Source organism: Aethalodelphis obliquidens, unplaced genomic scaffold (assembly GCF_003676395.1).
Source record: "Aethalodelphis obliquidens isolate GAN/ISIS:26980383/991018 unplaced genomic scaffold, ASM367639v1 scaffold43, whole genome shotgun sequence".
Taxonomy (NCBI): domain Eukaryota; kingdom Metazoa; phylum Chordata; class Mammalia; order Artiodactyla; family Delphinidae; genus Aethalodelphis; species Aethalodelphis obliquidens.
This window is the reverse complement of record NW_020837987.1, coordinates 1,612,853-1,629,614: the sequence shown is the minus strand read 5'-3', so window position 1 is coordinate 1,629,614 and position 16,762 is coordinate 1,612,853. Positions and strand designations below refer to the sequence as shown.

Sequence of the window (16,762 nt, the reverse complement as noted above, 5' to 3'; positions counted from 1 at the left end):
CTACTGGGCCCCAATTTCTGGTAACAGCAATGATTCTGAGGAGGAAATGGGCAGCAATTTGGGAGGAAAACAGAGTTCAGGTGTCAATAATTTAAAAGGTACGCGGCATTGATCCCTGTCCGAGGTAATAGCATGAGCAGCTGGCGCCGTGCAGGACCCGCGCGCCCTCCTTGGGACCCGATACCACAGCGAGCCCCGTTGGAGCTTTTATCCACTTCCTCGCCAAAAGAGAAGCCCTGGGGACCGGGAGCTTGGAGCCCAAGCCTCGGAGCGGGGGGCCTTCTCCCCTCCGGCCAACGCTCCTTTGATCCCTCAGGGGCGAGGGGCTGAGTCAGAGGCCGGGTTGCGGGGTCCGCGCCGAAGAAACCAGCCCCCGACCCGCGGCGGCACGGAGACTCCGGGCGCTCCCACCTGGCGCCGCGCCCGCTCAGTGCCCGCCCAGCCCGGGCGCCCCTCTCCAGGCGCGCTGCCCAGTGACCTGCTCCATCAGTCCGCCAGGTCTCCTGGAGGAAGGAAAAAACATTGAAAATGAAACCCTACCCAGCGGAGAGCTTCCACGTTGGGCTGGTTTTCTGTTTGGGGGTTCCCGATGCTCCCCCCAGCTTGGGCTGGAGAGAAGCACAGTTGAGTGCCGGTCCCAGTCTCTCAGGCTGCGCTCCCTGCAACCCGAGAGAAAGGCCCACCAAGCCGGGTGAAGCCCACCGGGACCCGCAGTTACTTTTATTGATTTTCTGGAGATCTGGCAGCCAAAAGTAGAGGCGTGGTGCGCAGGGGAAAGAGGCCAGACATACCCAGACCGGGATGTCTAAGTTGGGTGCGCTCCTTTGTTCAGGAGGTTTCCAAGCCATTCGAGTGAACCTGCCACCAAAAATCGCTTGTAAACGAAGAAGGCAGGGACTGACCCAAAGTATGAGGAGCAATTTGTGCGGGCTTCTGGTTTCGCTTTCTCAGTGTGCATCGTTTTTAAACAACGTGACTTCTAACCCTCAACTTTGCTATCCCTCTTTCTCCCACTGTCTGCCCTTTCTGGGAGAGGCAGTGAGGTTGACACACTTCAGACAAATCACAGCAGCCAACTTCCTGTCCGGCCCCATTTCTACTGAGAAACCCTCCCTCCACCTCTCCGGGGTGCAGGTAACTGGACTGATGGAGCCTCCTTCACGGCCTCTCCCAGCCAAACTTCTCATAACCCAAGGCATAAATAATCACACGTTTTATAAATAGCCGTGGACAAGAGGCTGTAAAACAACGAAGATATATTTGTGCCTTTATGTCCTAGAAATATTTCCTAAAACGACTGTTTTATTTGGTGTGGGTTGAATGGGGGCGTGTGTATACATAACAATCCCCAAAGTTTTCCCCTCCCCCCCCTCCCCCCCGTCAGGTCAGACCAGCGCTATCGTTAGCAAATTGATAAGGTTCCATGGGCAAGCTTTATTCGTTCTGACACGAGCCTATGACACTTTATAAAAAGAAGTAATCCAGAACAATCTCTAGGTAATTAACACCTAGATAAACAAACATAAATTTCTATATTGCATTTATTTGGACTACCACTCAAATATGCGTGAACCATGCTTTTTTAATTAAAAGATAAATCCATGTGACACTTAGCCTCAAACTTAATTATTCAGCATAGTATAATAAAAAATAGAGCCCATTAAATGTGTCTTGCACTGTATTTCTGTATTAACAGCAAAACAGTTTGGTCTGGGATCATTTAAATTTTCCCCCTCCTCTTTGCTTGTGATTTCCCTGTTCACAAAAGCCCTTCCTCTCCCTCCCTCCCTCCCTCCCTCCCTCCCTCCATCTTTCTCTTTTCTCTTAACACCAACAGGTGATGAGATTAAAACTCTTCACAAGCCCCTACATGGAATGCTCAGCTGGGCAACATTTTTAATATTACATTACACCATGAATTTTTTTCCTTCCCCATGGAAACATACTCTCTAGTTCTGTGGAACGGGACCAGCCCTTCTATCTTGAAAAGAAGATCACAATATTTAACATTAATTTCCTTGGGATTGTGCTTACAATACACCAGGTGAGGTTTTCATAATATACTGTTACAATACAAATGTTCAACAGAGAAGGGGAAGTGTGCAAACCCCAAACTACAAGAGACAGCAGGGTTATCATCTTTATAAAAGTTTCAGCACAAAATACTACCTTAACACAGTATCAGCAGCTCAGCAGTTTCCAGCTGCCAGGAAGAGAAATTCACATTTGAGGCATCCCCCACCTAGTTGAAGTAGAACTCAGCAAGGATATATAAACAATGACCACGTGCCAGGCATTGTGTGGCGGGCTGTGCGCACCTTGTCAACTTTCACCCTTACAGCAAAGGTGATGTGGCAGAGAAGATTTGAACCCAAGTCTCGAGTTAGCAAAGCCCGTGCTCTGAGCCCCTTGGCTCCCCCGATTGGCCTCATACTGGCCTCCTGAGTTAAGGGCAGCAATAGCTTGGTTCCGCCGAGACATGTGCCTTTAGAGGGAGTGGCCTTGGACCCAGGTTGACCAACCGTTCAGGTTTGTCCAGGACTGCCCTGCTTTTAGCACTGGAAGTTCCACGTACTGGGAAACGCTTTAGTCCAGGGAAATCAGGATGTTCACCATCCTATGTACACTCCTCCAGCAAATAGTGCTGCCGCCACGGTGGCCAAACCCGTCAACAAAGGGATAGACTGGAGCCGTACAAAGACCTTGAATTGGGACCAGGAGACTCCCACCCACTCCTTCCCAGAAAACTGAGGTCCCTGGGTGTGATCTATGACTGATGGTTCTCTGGGATCCTGTAAATCTGTTGAAGAAGGCATTTGGGTCATGCTACATCGACTCCCATCTTGCTGACTTCTGAACAAGCCAGAAAGCCATGCATCTGCAGAATGCACTCCGTTTCAATGCTCAAGTGGGTTCCTAGCCGGTGTCAGTTTCAATAACAGTCCGTGGAACCTGGTGGTACCTAGCTTGCTGTCTGTGCAGCTTGTAACATAGTTATCTACTACTATCTCATTTAATCCCAGTAAGAGCCTGCTGTGGGCACCATTTTCCACTTCACAGATAAAGAAGCAGATCTGGGGAGGTGGAATGACCTGCTTGGATCCCACAGCTCAGAGAGGTCGAGACAGGCCTCCCAAGCCCCATTACACCCGCACGGCCTTTGCACATGCTTCTCCTCTAGCCGGCATGATCTCCTTCATATCTCAGTTCATTGTCACCTCTTAGGGAAGTCTTCTGTGACATGAAAAATCCATCTTATCCCTGAATCTCCTCTTCTAGATGTGTTATATTTATTTGTGTGATTATCAGATTGAAGTCTATTTTCTCCTTAGACAGTGATCTGTGGGCATGATCTCTGACTCACCTGTGTATCTCCAGCCCATAGCCTGATGCCTGGCACACAGTAGGTCCCCTGTAAACGTTCAGCAGACAAGTGAGTGGAATAACATCTAACACCAAGACCAACTCTTTTCCCCCAGCATCCCACTCTTTCCCCATCTGCCCACAAGACACTGAGAATGGCAAGAAAGTGGTTAAAATACTGATTTTTCAAATGAGAAAATTGGAAAACAAAAAGTTTAAGACATTTGTCCAGGATCATTTTATCTGAAGGGGGTGAGTGTGGAGGAATCATGACCACCTGACCTCCAGGGAGACTTTTCCAAAACACAAGGGGGTTTAGTGTACCGTATTTTGTGTATGTGAAATTAATCTCAAATTTATCCATAACTTATTACACCAGAGTGGTGACGATATCTAGCATCTGTAGAGTTCTTTATAAACCTACACATAATTTCCCCTACGTTATTGCATTTAACTCCATAACTTTACAGGTAACGATCAATGAACTCAGAACAGTTAAACTGCTCAAGATCAAGTAGCCAATAAGTAGTTCAGGGTTCAGATTTAAGTCAGGACACCTCAATCTTGTAATTCTTTACAACGGACTGATCTGCCAATTGTCTGTGACTATAGAAGAGCTCAAAATATTTTGATGGAAATACATGTTGAAGCTTCTTAAAAAGGCCTCCTTCCAGTTTTATTTTTATTTTGTAACAGCTTTATTGAGATATAATTCACATGCCATAAAATTCACCCTTTTAAAGTATACAACTCAGTGGTTTTTAATATATTCAGAGCTGGGCAACCAGCATCACTATCTAATTTTAGAGCGTCTGTATCTCTGGGAGAAGAGAACTCCTCCCCCTCAGCCATCAGTCACCCCCATCCTCCCCTCCCCACAACCCCAGCAACCACAGGACTGGCTTCTTTAGTGACTGGCTTCATCAACCTAACGCAGTGTTTTCAAGGTTCATCCACGTTGCAGCCTGTGTCAGTGCTCCATCCCTTTCCACGGCAGAATAAGAGTCCATTCTTGACAAAACACTAATTTGAAAAGATACATGCCCCCTAATGTTCACAGCAGCACCATTTACAGTAGCCAAGACATGGAAACAACCTAAATGCCCATCGACAGAGGCATGGATAAAGGAGATGCGGTGTGAGGGCTTCCCTGGTGGCGCAGTGGTTGAGAGTCCGCCTGCTGATGCAGGGGACACGGGTTCATGCCCCGGTCCAGGAATATCCCACATGCCGCGGAGCGGCTGAGCCCGTGAGCCATGGCCGCTGAGCCTGCGCGTCCGGAGCCTGTTGCTCCACAACGGGAGAGGCCACAACAGTGAGAGGCCCGCGTACCGTGGAAAAAAAAAAAAAAAAAAAAAGAAGATGCGGTGTGTATGCATATACAATGGAATATTACTCAGCCGTAAAAAAGGAATGAAATAATGCCATTTGCAGCAACATGGACGGACCTAGAGATGATCATACAAAGTGAAGTAAGTCAGACAGAGGAAGACAAAGATCATATGATATCGCTTACGTGTGGCATCTAAAATATGACACAAACAAACCTATTTATGAAACAGAAACAGACTCACAGACATAGAGAACAGACTTATGGCTGCCAAGGGGGAGGGATGGATTGGGAGTTTGGGGTTAGCTGATTCAAATTATTACGTATAGAATGGATAAATAATAAGGTTCTACTGTTTAGCACAGGAAACTATACTTAATATCCTGTGATAAATCATAATGGAAAAGAAAAAAAATTCCTTCTGTGGATAAACCACATTTTGATCATCTATTTATCACACAGTTTTTAAATACACATTTTGAACCAATATGTGAAATTCAGAGGCTTCCCCCAAAATCCAGGTGTCCAGTGTCTCTTACAAAGTCAGAAGCCCTGATGCCGCCTTCTTCGTGGTGATGAGCAGCAGTGCTGGGATCCCCCATGGCCTCCGAGACCGCCCCCCTCCCAATTTCTACTCTCCTCCTCTCGCCACTGAGGCATCCTGCCTGGCCCCTGGAGGCATTTGGGATCAGGATCCATCATGTATGCAGAGTTACAGCCCCTTAATCAACCTTCCTTCCCTGATGGGTTCATTTTCTGATGCTTCCCTAACTCCTCGTAACTCACCTTTGTTGTTTCTAACAACGGACTCTCGGGACTGCCAAAGATTTCATTCAAGTCATCTGCTCCCTTCCAGGGACACCAACAGTCTGGCCTCCTCCTGAAAGGAACCCGGTGACTTACAAATTCCTGTATTGTGGCTGGATGCCTTTGTTTGCAACATTTCGGTGGGCCAGCCTATTCCAGAGCTGAAGCATGCACATGCAAGCTCGGTTTTGAAACCAGACCACCACCGACAACAAAAAAACAAGCCAAAAAGCAAAAACTTCCCTGGTGGCGCAGTGGTTGAGAGTCCGCCTGCCGATGCAGGGGACACGGGTTTGTGCCCCGGTCCAGGAAGATCCCACATGCCGCGGAGCAGCTGGGCCCGTGAGCCACGGCCACGAAGCCTGTGCTCCGCAACCGGAGAGGCCACAACAGTGAGAGGCCCGCGTACCACACACACACACACACACAAAAGCAATCCTGTGCATCAAGTGTGGGGCACACACTCCAAACCTCCTCAGATCGGTGGCAGAGTTCTGTTTTTCAGCTGCCCAGATACCGTAGACTTTATTATTCTTTGTCCTTTCCTTTGCTTCTGGAGAAAGAATTCATATTGTCCTCTGATCATTCAGAGGGAAAAGACTTCCTTGCATTTAATGATATTTTTAAAACTTGCTACCAGTAAAGGGAAATAATAGATCCCAATGCCTTAAGTGTCTTGTATAATTGCTAGTATATGAGGAGCATTGGTATTTGCATAGGTATTACCTCACTAAAACCCATGTCTGCAAGCTTTCAAAGAAACATAGTTCACAAATGCACATGGGTGTGCATACACACACACACACACACACACACACACACACACACACACAGATACACATGCTATTCGTACTGCACAGAGATACTCTTCAGCTTGAAAAAGCACCAGGTTATGGGAACCATCCACCCAGGATACTGCAGGGGTTTTTGTAAGAAGTGGGGTTTGACCAAGTCTTATCAAAATCTGAAAAAGCTGCAAAAATATGTTTCCCTCCTCCTAGTAAACATATGTGAATAGGAAAAGTTTTTTTTTCCCCCAGAGGTAGAGGTTTTATTGCTTAAAACACTGGATAAAACTGGACTGCTTCAAAGACATTTTATTCTAACAGCAGAAAGAAAACAGTCATTGCTGAAAAAACAACTTTTAATACTTTCTATACCAGAATAAAGTTCTGTCAACTGATGTATTATAATAATAAATAATGACCAAGAATAAACTTTAAATACAAAGTTTTCTACTTGTTACAAGCATAGCAACAAAATCCTCTACTCTATTGATCTCAGATTTCCTCCAAGATAGATTTTTTTCTTTGTGTAGGAATGTAGACAGTATTATGACCAGCATCACAGACTACAGAAGTTACAGGGTAAAAACTTGACATGTTTAGATATGAGAACCTGATGACATTCAGAAACTGACACTGCATCACTGCGGCTGTCACTTGTTTGTATTACAAGTTACAAATGTTCTGGAAAGAAGGCCTGTGTCAGGGGGGAAATAAGGATGGTAGCACTGGACAAAATGGAATCAACACACACGCCACAAAGAAGAGGGGATGTTCCCAGTGTCACAAACAGAATTATTGCCTGTCGCATCTGACGATGCTCAGAAGACACAAAAGGATACTGAAAGAGCGCCCAAAGTGCTAGAAATGGAACGTGGCTCTCGTTTTTTTCCACTTTTTTTCCTCTTTTTTGCTCTTTTTACTTTTTTTTCTTCTTTTTTATATTTTTCTTTGCTAAGATACCAAAGGCAGGGCAAACACACAGAAAGCAAGCGACTGGCACAGTCACCAAACACAGTAGTGCATTTAAAATCCTAAAGCTTACTACAGTCGGAAAGTTTTCAATAACATTTCAGTCCTTTCTCTAGGATCATAGAAACAGTTGCATTAAGTTTATCAACTCGATTTAAGTAAGGCAGTGAGAACTATTCTAGAAAAACAAGAAAGCAGCTTGCTCTATGCCAGATGGGTCCACGTTGTACAGCGACCACGTTTACACTGAAACCCCGGGTGGATGTCACCCTCTCGACAGCATATGCAAACCGGATTCCTTATTAGCCTGAGATTCCTTCTGGTCTCAGGATAGCGAAGCATTTTATTTACATTGATTGCAGTTCAGTATTTTTGTAAACTGCTGTAGGCAGAGCTGAAGTTTTTAAGGCCCTGGGGTTTTATTCTGTGCTCCCAGCCTGCAAGGAGATATCTATCTTTTTTTTTTTTTTTTAAGTCTGAATGATTTTTTTAGAAGAAGTTAATACTTCAATACTTCTCCACCGTCACAAGCAACAGCACCAATTTCGTGTCACGCAAAGGAAGTATGTTAAGAGGCTGAACTTTGACACCACACTAGCAGATTCAGGAATAAACCATTAACTAGTCTTCGTAAATTGTTTTTTAAAAGAATGAGTTGTTTCATTATTGGCTCTCCAATCTCCCTCTGGGTGGTGCAGAACTTGATAAATTTGGAGTATCCAATCAGTAGAAAATCTAAAATCTACAAAAATATAGAACACATTTGTTTTACAAAAACAGACATTTTAACTTAAACAGTCTTCTTCATTAGTGATAGAGAGCAGGATGTTTAGATTCATATTTTAATACAAGCTATTTCATAAGAGCTTGCTGGAGAAGAAAATCTTGCTTCGTGTCTGTGAGACTTACAAAAACTAACACACGAAAAAAATCTGATAATAAGGACCAAAGCAGCCTTCTTTCAAGTAAAATTTTTAAAATCATAATAAAAACAATCTATTGTTACATAAACTTCCATTCCTCACCAGCACCTTCTGTGGATAAGGTGGGCTAGTTTTTCTAAGCATTTTTATATCATGTACCCCTAAAAAATTTTTTATTAGCAAGCTTCTTGTAAATTCCTCCAAAAAAAAAAAAAAAAAAGAAAAAAAGACAACCAAGAAAAAAGCATTTCCCTCCATACTGCAATTTGATCTAAAAAAAAAGGAATTACTCATCAAACTTGCACTGGACATTTGTCTGCAGATACTTCCTGACCATTGATTCATTTGGCTGTGGGTGTTTTTAAAATGCACGTTGAAGATGGCAATCCTCTGCAGTGCCGGTCAGCCCTGGCGCTGGCTGCGGGCCGGCTAAGGTTTCTCTGAGAGTGCAGTTACAACACCACGTGAATTGATTTTCTCTGCAGTGACCGCTCCAGTCAGACTGGCACCGCGGCCGCCTCCCAACACATCCCATTAGGGTGCGAGGCAGATGACAGCAGCTGGTGTCAGATTATAGAGGTGTTTTCAACGATGAAAACACAGCCCCTCCATCTTCAAGGCAACACTAAATCATTTAGATGGTATCGTTTTTCAGTTAAGAGCATGATTTTTGAACAAAGACGACTCTAGCATTGGAAGGGCCCCCAGCTTTCTTGAGCTCGGAGGACACCAAGCATTTCTGAAATCCCTTTTCTCCCACCTGCATTGTTTGGAAATACTTGTTGCCGGGTAACAGTTTAGCAGCCATTTTCAAGGGCTGGGGATTTTTTTTTTAATATATATATAGCTATCTTTTTAAATTTTTTAAATGTTCTATACACTAGAGGGGAGGTTGTACATGATTTTTTCCCCTTGGAATGCAGTTAGCAAACTCTTTTACCAGATGCATAATCTGAAAACTGTGTAAAATAATATTGCAATATCCGGGTTGGTTGGCTCAGTTGCGTTCCTCCTGGGCCTTGCTGCCCTCCTCCGTTGGCTCCGCTGAGCTCCCCGCCTTGACAGCTGTGGGGTCTTCGAAATTCCCAGAAGCCTCCGAGTCGACTCTGGAGCGCTTGAACCTGCGGTCGGGATACTGGCTGTTGTCAAAAGGCATGCGATGGACGCAGAGGACGTGGGTCTTCAGATTTCCCTTCTGAGAGGCACTGTAGGGACAGTAGCGGCACTGGAAAGGCCTGTGACCTGTGGGCAGAAAGAGTGGCCGGTCAGCTCTGCCGTTTACCCCCCTTCCCGGCCCCCAGCGCTCAAAGGACCATGATCATGATTACCAATATTATTAATATCATCGGTGTTATTGCCTTGCAAAAATCAAATGGCAAAGAATGAAGATGCAGCCCATATAACTATTTGGATAAGTAATAAGTTACTTGGATAAATAATGTTACCAAATAATAATAACTTGGACAGGAATTTCCATCATGGCCAGAGTTTTTAATTCAGAGTTTCTAGGCAACAGAAGAGAAAGTTCCCAACACCTGGAAATTCTTTTATAAAAAGTTAGGTAGCAAATATTTTAGCCTTTGCAGGCCAAGGTCAAAGATATGATGTAGGTACTAATATAGCAAGAGAGGAAATAAATTTCCAAATTTTTGTTGATGAAATTCAAAACTTTATTTATGGATACTGAAATCTGAATTTTATATAATTTTCATATGTGATGAAATATTATTCTTGTTGGGTTTTTTTTTCAACCATTTAAAAATGTAAAAACCGTTCTTAGCTTGCAGACCATACGAAAACAGACAGGAGACGGATTTGAGCCTTGGACTGTACTTTGCTGACCCTAGCTCCACACAAAAAAGCCATAAATCCCGCCATCTGAGATTCTGACTCAGGTCTCCAAGCCAGTTCACTTTCTTATCCTCCCACTAACTCTTTTTATCTTAACTCTTAAGATAAGCAAATCAAGAGTGACCAGGGAGGGTGTTTGGGGTGGGGTGAGAGAGGGATATTACCCAAGCCTTGTTCTTGGGTGGAGCGGAAGTGCCAAGCTGGAAGAATTTGGGAATCTCAGGATTTCAAGAGGAGGCAGCAGAAGGTATCAGAGAGGAACCTGGACATTAGGATAATCAAGGACAACCTAGTTTTAAAGAAATTTGATTTTGAATAGTGACGCTTGGACTCAAACTTTACTAGAAAGGCTATAAATCAGAACAGAAGATGGATTGTGTGAAATCCATCTGCTCCTTCAGGCTTGATTTCTCTGTCCGGATGCACAGCAGGCGTGTACACATTTCTGCCATCTTAAGGAACCAGTAAAGCATCTGGTTTGGGAAGTTATAATGGAACAGTTGTATTCTGCCTGATGCTGGGAAGCGGTAGATACGCAATTCCTGGAAGCTGTTTTACCCAGCACCCAGAGAGGTCAAGACCCAGGGCTGGGTTTCATTTGCTCAGAAAAATAAACAAGTAAATAAATGGGCCCAACCGTTTACCCCAGAAAACATCTGAACAGCATATTCAGCACTTTTACTAGAATGGTGATAGCAGAAGTCCTGTGTATCTACTTAGCAAAACAGTTTTGTTCTTGAAGAACTGGAGGCCAACCAAACGTTTGGAGCTGAAACTCATTTTCTCACCAAATTGCACACAGTGCTAGATTCTTGCTTCTTTCTTAGTGGGCTCCAGGAATTAGCTCTCTCCTTCTTCCCTCCTAGACAATTGGCCCCTGGGCAAATCCATTCTACCTGTTGAACCTTTCTCCTTCCAAAACCCCCCTTCTAAGCTTAGTCCAGTGTACACCAACTCTTGCTAGACTATGAACATGGCAGCCTGCAAGAGGGCTTCCTGCTTCTAGCTTCCCTACTTCCTGCCCATCCTCCCCAGGGATACCACAGTGAGTACCTAAAGCAGAAGCTCAGCTGTGATTTCCTCGCCCAAATTTTGATGGCCACCTACCCCCTCACCTTCATAGCTCAGTCCCAGCACCTCTCAAGTCTCCTGGGAGCATCCCCCCTTTGCCCACTCCAAACCAAACGATTAGATGGTCTCTGCAAAAAGGCTTCATTCCACAGGGTCCCCATACCCTTGCTGTGCTACTCTCTCCCTGAAATACTTCTATTCTCTGCAGACCCAAACCCCATTCTTCTTTCAAGGCTCTGCCCAACTGGGACGCATGTTTTATGGGGCTGCTGTGTGTGTGTGTTGATCACCATGACTATCTATGTGTTCCTGAAGCAGGAGGCATAGCCATCTTAATATCACTGGTGCCAAGTCCACTACCTGGCACAGAGCAAGCAGGCATTAACTGTTTGTGGACTGTATTATTATCTTACTGCTTCACCTTGCCTTTTTTTTTAATACAAATTTTTGGATAGAGTTTTCTCTTGTTTCTGTTGTTGTACCTAACACAAGGCTGAAGTTGATCAACTCTCCCACTTGCAAAAGCCAATTTGCAAGTCCATGGAGGTAAGAACAAATGAAACCCAAGAAAAGCGCACTTGCTGTTGGACCTTCCACATAGCCTACCACAGCAAGAAGAGCACAGACAGTCAGCAGGAGGGGCCTGACCACCATTGTCAAGTAAGAGAAGGATTCGTGAGCACCATTCACTTCTTACCTTCCTGCTACCCAACCCCACCCTTTGGGCTCGGTCGCCCCTCACACAGATGACAGGGAAGACCCTGGGATGGTGCTGGAGGAGAACTGAGACTCTACCTCTAGTGGACTTAGCATATTTACGAAGAATATACATGGCCCTACTCTTCATCACGTTGGAGTTAGAGCATAGACTGAAGGGAAGAATCGTGGTTCTGATCAGTGGCAGTAGGATAGGAAAAGCCGTGCCCATTCTCCCCACCATAATCATGAATCTAAGTCAGCGCTAAGCTGGGCCTCAGTGAGTTTCCAACAGATCCCAAGACTCAACCACCTAACTCATGAAGTCGTCATCCCTATGGACATGAAGCTATGCCCAGGGCTCAGTGAGGGAGGATTTGAGGTTCTCTGAAAGGGCAGCTCTTGAGCAGGAGAAAGGAGGGCCCAAATCTGTAGCTGGAGGCATAGGAACCAACTGAGGGTCATTCAGAGAACCTGAGGAGTAGAGCTGAGACTTCTCTCAGGAGGTTTAAAAAATGTTTTTAAAGTTTTGTCCAAATCTTCTCAGAAATGGATTATATTTTCTGGGTTCCCCCCAAGGGCAGCCCTGTGGCAGCTCACAGAGGAGGGGTGACCACTATCCTAACCACCATGGCTCAGAAAAAGCTGGGGCTAACTTGTCAATTTATTTATTTCATGGCAATAAGTGACTGATGGAGAAAATCATGGTGGTCTGACAAGTCTTTGGAGTTAAGGACTCCAAACAATAAATAAAAATAAATAAAGAGAGTCAAACTCTTGGTACCATGATCCAAAGAGGCTAGCAGAACCATGAAGCAAAATTACCAAACCAAGGTATTATTTAACAAATTTACCTCAGGTCACCAGGATTCACACTGGTTCCTCCATTCTTCCATTGCTTTTTTTTCCCATCTATGAAAGCTGTTTATTGTATTTTCTATTATTATTACTGAATAATACATTTCTGTATGAATCTATGCTACAACCTGTGCTACAACCTGCCAATTGTGTCACCGTGGGACGCACATGCTTCTTAGCAAACCAAACAGAGAACCTCAAGTATCGCATTTATTCACAATAAGAGCTTTTTCAAATTGGCCAACTTGACATAAAAGCACTTAGTATATTTTTCCCACCGATTGATTTTAAAATATTAATCATGATTTTATCCTATGGTTATATCTGAATCTCTATTTCTTGGTAGAGTCAAAGACGTACAGTAATTCTGGCATATTTGGATACTTCAGTGGTCAAACCATTAGTACTGAAGTAGTTTTTATTTTAACTTAGGTGAGCTGGAGAGCTATATGTAAAGGTATAATGTTATGCATGTGTACATTTGTAGAAAGAAATCTATACAATACTGGAATCATCGTAAATCCTGATTTTGCAATATACCTTGTAAGTAGAAGCACTGTAGATAATGGTAGCACCTGAAGATCCCAAAGGCCTACGTCCCACAGGTTTTCACATACATTTTTGTATGTTTAACCTCACATTTGAGCTTTACGGCAGTTTTGTAAAGGATATCAACCCCATTGCACAGAGAAGTAACTTAAGATATAGCAAACTTGGATGGTTTGACTTTAAAACAAATTTCCAATGTATATAACATACTCAGATGTCCTAATTCTCCAATCCTTATGAGAACCATGATTACAATGTGTTTTTGTAGGACACACACACACACACACACACACACCCTTGTGAGGGGTTAGTTGAAAGTTTCCCATGAGACTGATGTAGAAGAAAATTATCTGAAGAAATGAGAGGTCCATCCTGAGGGAGGTGATTGTGAGGGGCTGAGACGAGTCCGGAAGAAAGCATTGTGTTCTCTCAAGAATCAATTGTAAGTGAAAGGTTGATCCTTTGGTGATGAGAACATTTACTCCCAAACAGAAAGCTGTTGGTATGCAAAGCACTTTTGGAAACTTGATACATTTCCCAGTCCAGCTAAATCTGGATGAAAAGTTTCATATTTCTCTATACCATTCATCCATTCGAAGTCCCTGGTATTGGCACAAACACAGTGATATGTTAGGTTTTGGTCAAAGAACATAAGCAAGGACTTCAGAACAAACCCCAAAGCTGAGAGCTCCACTAAATATTCTACTGTGATTTTCTGATATGTGTGACAGAACAAGGGACCCACCTGAAGGCAGAGACAGAGGGAGAGTCTGGAAATCTGCACTGACCTTTCTTACCTTCTTGCTGCAGTGGATGTGGGGCTCTGAGGAAATCAGATCTCCAGGTGGAGGCAGGTCAACTGTCCCCTGAAGAGAAGCCCTTAGGGTGACAAACTCTACAAACTTCCATCCATCACATTTTAATGAGAGGAAAGACCAGCCTGTGCTGCCTGTGCCCACCTTGGTAAACTGGAGATGGAGGTGGCCATTCACTTGGGTCTATAGGTGGCGATGAAGATGCTACTGTCCATCAGTTTCTAAGAAGTAGCAAAGGCTATAAGACAGAGTTGAGTCTAACAGATTTTCTTGGTGATTGAATTTAAGAGAATAAGTGTACTCACCCCTGCCAGCTCCCCATTTGAGGAGAGCATCAAAACACTGGCCTCTCTCAAGTTCAACCCCACAAAGAAGCACTGCCCTCCAGGGTGTCCTTTGGCCCCTCTGAACACAGGAGATCCTTTCCTGCACACGCCTGACCACAGAGAGCTCTCTCAGTTTTGCATCTTTGCTTTCAGGTGTCCTCCTGCCCTGCGGTAGCAGTATGAGTCCGACCAGGAGCTTGGGTTCAAAGCTTAGCTTTCCCTCTCTGTGAGGCTGGGAGGCTACTAACACCCAAGCTTCAGTTTCCCCTCTGTCTGACCTTGAGTGAGCACTTGATCTCTCAAGGCTTCAGTTTCCACACCTTGGAAATGGGGGGATAATACTAATACTGACACCATAAGCCTGTTGTGAGGATAGATGAGACGGTGTGTCGAATTTGTAAATGACAAAGAGCTATACGGATGTCAGCAGTCTGTCATTGCTATGGTTGCTGATTTCATTGTTGTCATCCTGTTCCTTATCTAAGCCTGGTCAAGGGAGGCTATGCTTTGTTCTTCATCAAAAGCACTGATTCGACCAGCATTTCGTGTGTCACTGTTTCACACTAGCCTGCCTGTTCCAGGTGGTCTTGGGTTAAAGCCAGAGATGTTGTCTCTCCTCCAGGCACCTGCCTTTGGAGGGGGCTTGGGGAACTGGAAGACCTCCAGAGTCCAAAGAAACAAGTTGTTAGCAGGGGCATTTCCCTTGGACGAAGTTCAGCAAACGTGGGCTGGGCTGGGCTGGGTTGTGGTCACAGGCGCATGCGGGAAGGATCTCGCATCTAGAGGGTCCTCTTCTGGTACAAGGCTGGCATTTTGAGGGAATGCAGTGTGGGAGGTGGTAGAGGTGACTGGGGGCTCCGAGAGCTCAGCTGAGAGGAACGTGAGCCCTTGCACGCCCTTCCACCCTCTTCGCCCTCAAAGCCCTGAGTTTGCTGCCTCTGGCCACAGGGACCTCTCTGCTCTCCAGTTGCTTTATATACTTTATACCCTTTCTCACCACAGGACCTTGGCCCAATCCTGTCCCATTCCCTCCACGAGAATGCTCCCTCACCTACTCCATCGAATTACTGTAATCCCGTCCTTCAGCGCAGCTGCCTCAGCCTCACGAAGGCCTCCCCTGTGTGGGTCCCCTCAGACCCACTGAGGTTCATCATAGCAAACTCTTCTCTTCCACAGTAGAGCATCCAACAAGAGTAGCTCAACAAATAAACAATTATGTTGTCTTCCCCACAAGACTGACTCTCGGCTCCATGGCTCAGGGACTGTGGGGTTTTGTTTTGGGTTTGTTTTTTGGTTTTTCTGATTACTGCTGTTTTTCACCACCTAGTACAGAGTTTGGGATGTCAAAGATATCCATCAAGTATTTTTCAAGCAAAACTATACGTGAATGGATGGATGGATGGATGAAGGAAAGAGGGAGGTAGCCAAGAGAAGGGAAGAAGAGAGGAATGCTACCCCAGACAGAGGATGCGCCTGACCCTGGAACAGGAAGGCTGGGTGGGTGCTGGGGCGTGGAAGCAGGGCAGTATGGTGGAGGTGGAGCTCAGCGAGAGCTGGGCAGGGGAAAGGGCCACAGGACCCCCTGGGGAGCTTGGACCTCATTCCGTGGGAGAAGGGAAGGGAAAGAGCCTTTCCAGCTCTGCAGCGAGGCTGCTGCCCCGGATAGCCCCCATCCCCGTCTGCAGGCAGGGCCTCGGGCCCTGACGGTGCGGCTAGATGTGCACTCCCCCCCACCAGCCCACTTTCCACCCCTCTCTGTCTCTCACTTTGAGGCCATCAACATTTCCCATCACTGCCATGCGAAAAGTAAGTACATCATACGTTAATTTGTATTGTCACTGCGCCGTAGAGCCGTGGTAAAGAGCGCATTCATTTTTAATCCACTATGAATAATATATAAATATGTATACGGTGTGGAGGGTCAGGAGGAGTAAGGAGAAAGCAAGTCGTACATTGTTTATAACAAAAGTGGGAAAACGAGACATTTTTCTTACTTGCTATGATGGAAATATCTTCTCCTTCCCTGTACCTAAGGGGGAGAGGAAAATGCCTGACCTTGGGGGACCATCCATTAATTACAGCTCCACACTTGTGCACATCTGGGTTTGGGGAAGAGCAGGAGCTGTGTCCACAAGGCTTCCAGACTTTCCATGCTGATGGTTTCTGCTCAGGTGAGGGATGGTGGAGAGGAGATGGGGAGAGGGGTAAGTGACCAACCTCTGCTGCTTAGTCCAGGGTGGTGAGAAAACAGTCTGACACCCACTCATGAGAGCACATTTATAGGAATTGCCTCAATGGTCCTCATGACCACCAGTGGGGATATACGGTGGAGAAACGTCTCCCCATTTTACAGATAAGAAAACTAAGATTAAAAAATTGTCCAAAGTCAGGTAGACACAGCTAGCCAGTTCCTGAT

The 16,762-nt window shown here is 45.2% G+C and overlaps 1 protein-coding gene across 1 annotated transcript in view; it reads right to left on the bottom strand.

The window, feature by feature from the left end:
- Nucleotides 1–6,582: 6,582 nt before the first annotated feature.
- Nucleotides 6,583–16,762, bottom strand: part of ZNF536 (zinc finger protein 536) — a 288,952-nt gene continuing 278,772 nt past the window's right edge. Inside the window, exon 6 of the mRNA XM_027079287.1 lies at nt 6,583–9,422. The gene's annotated coding sequence lies outside the window, so the exon portion shown is untranslated. The remainder of the gene's footprint in view (nt 9,423–16,762) is intronic.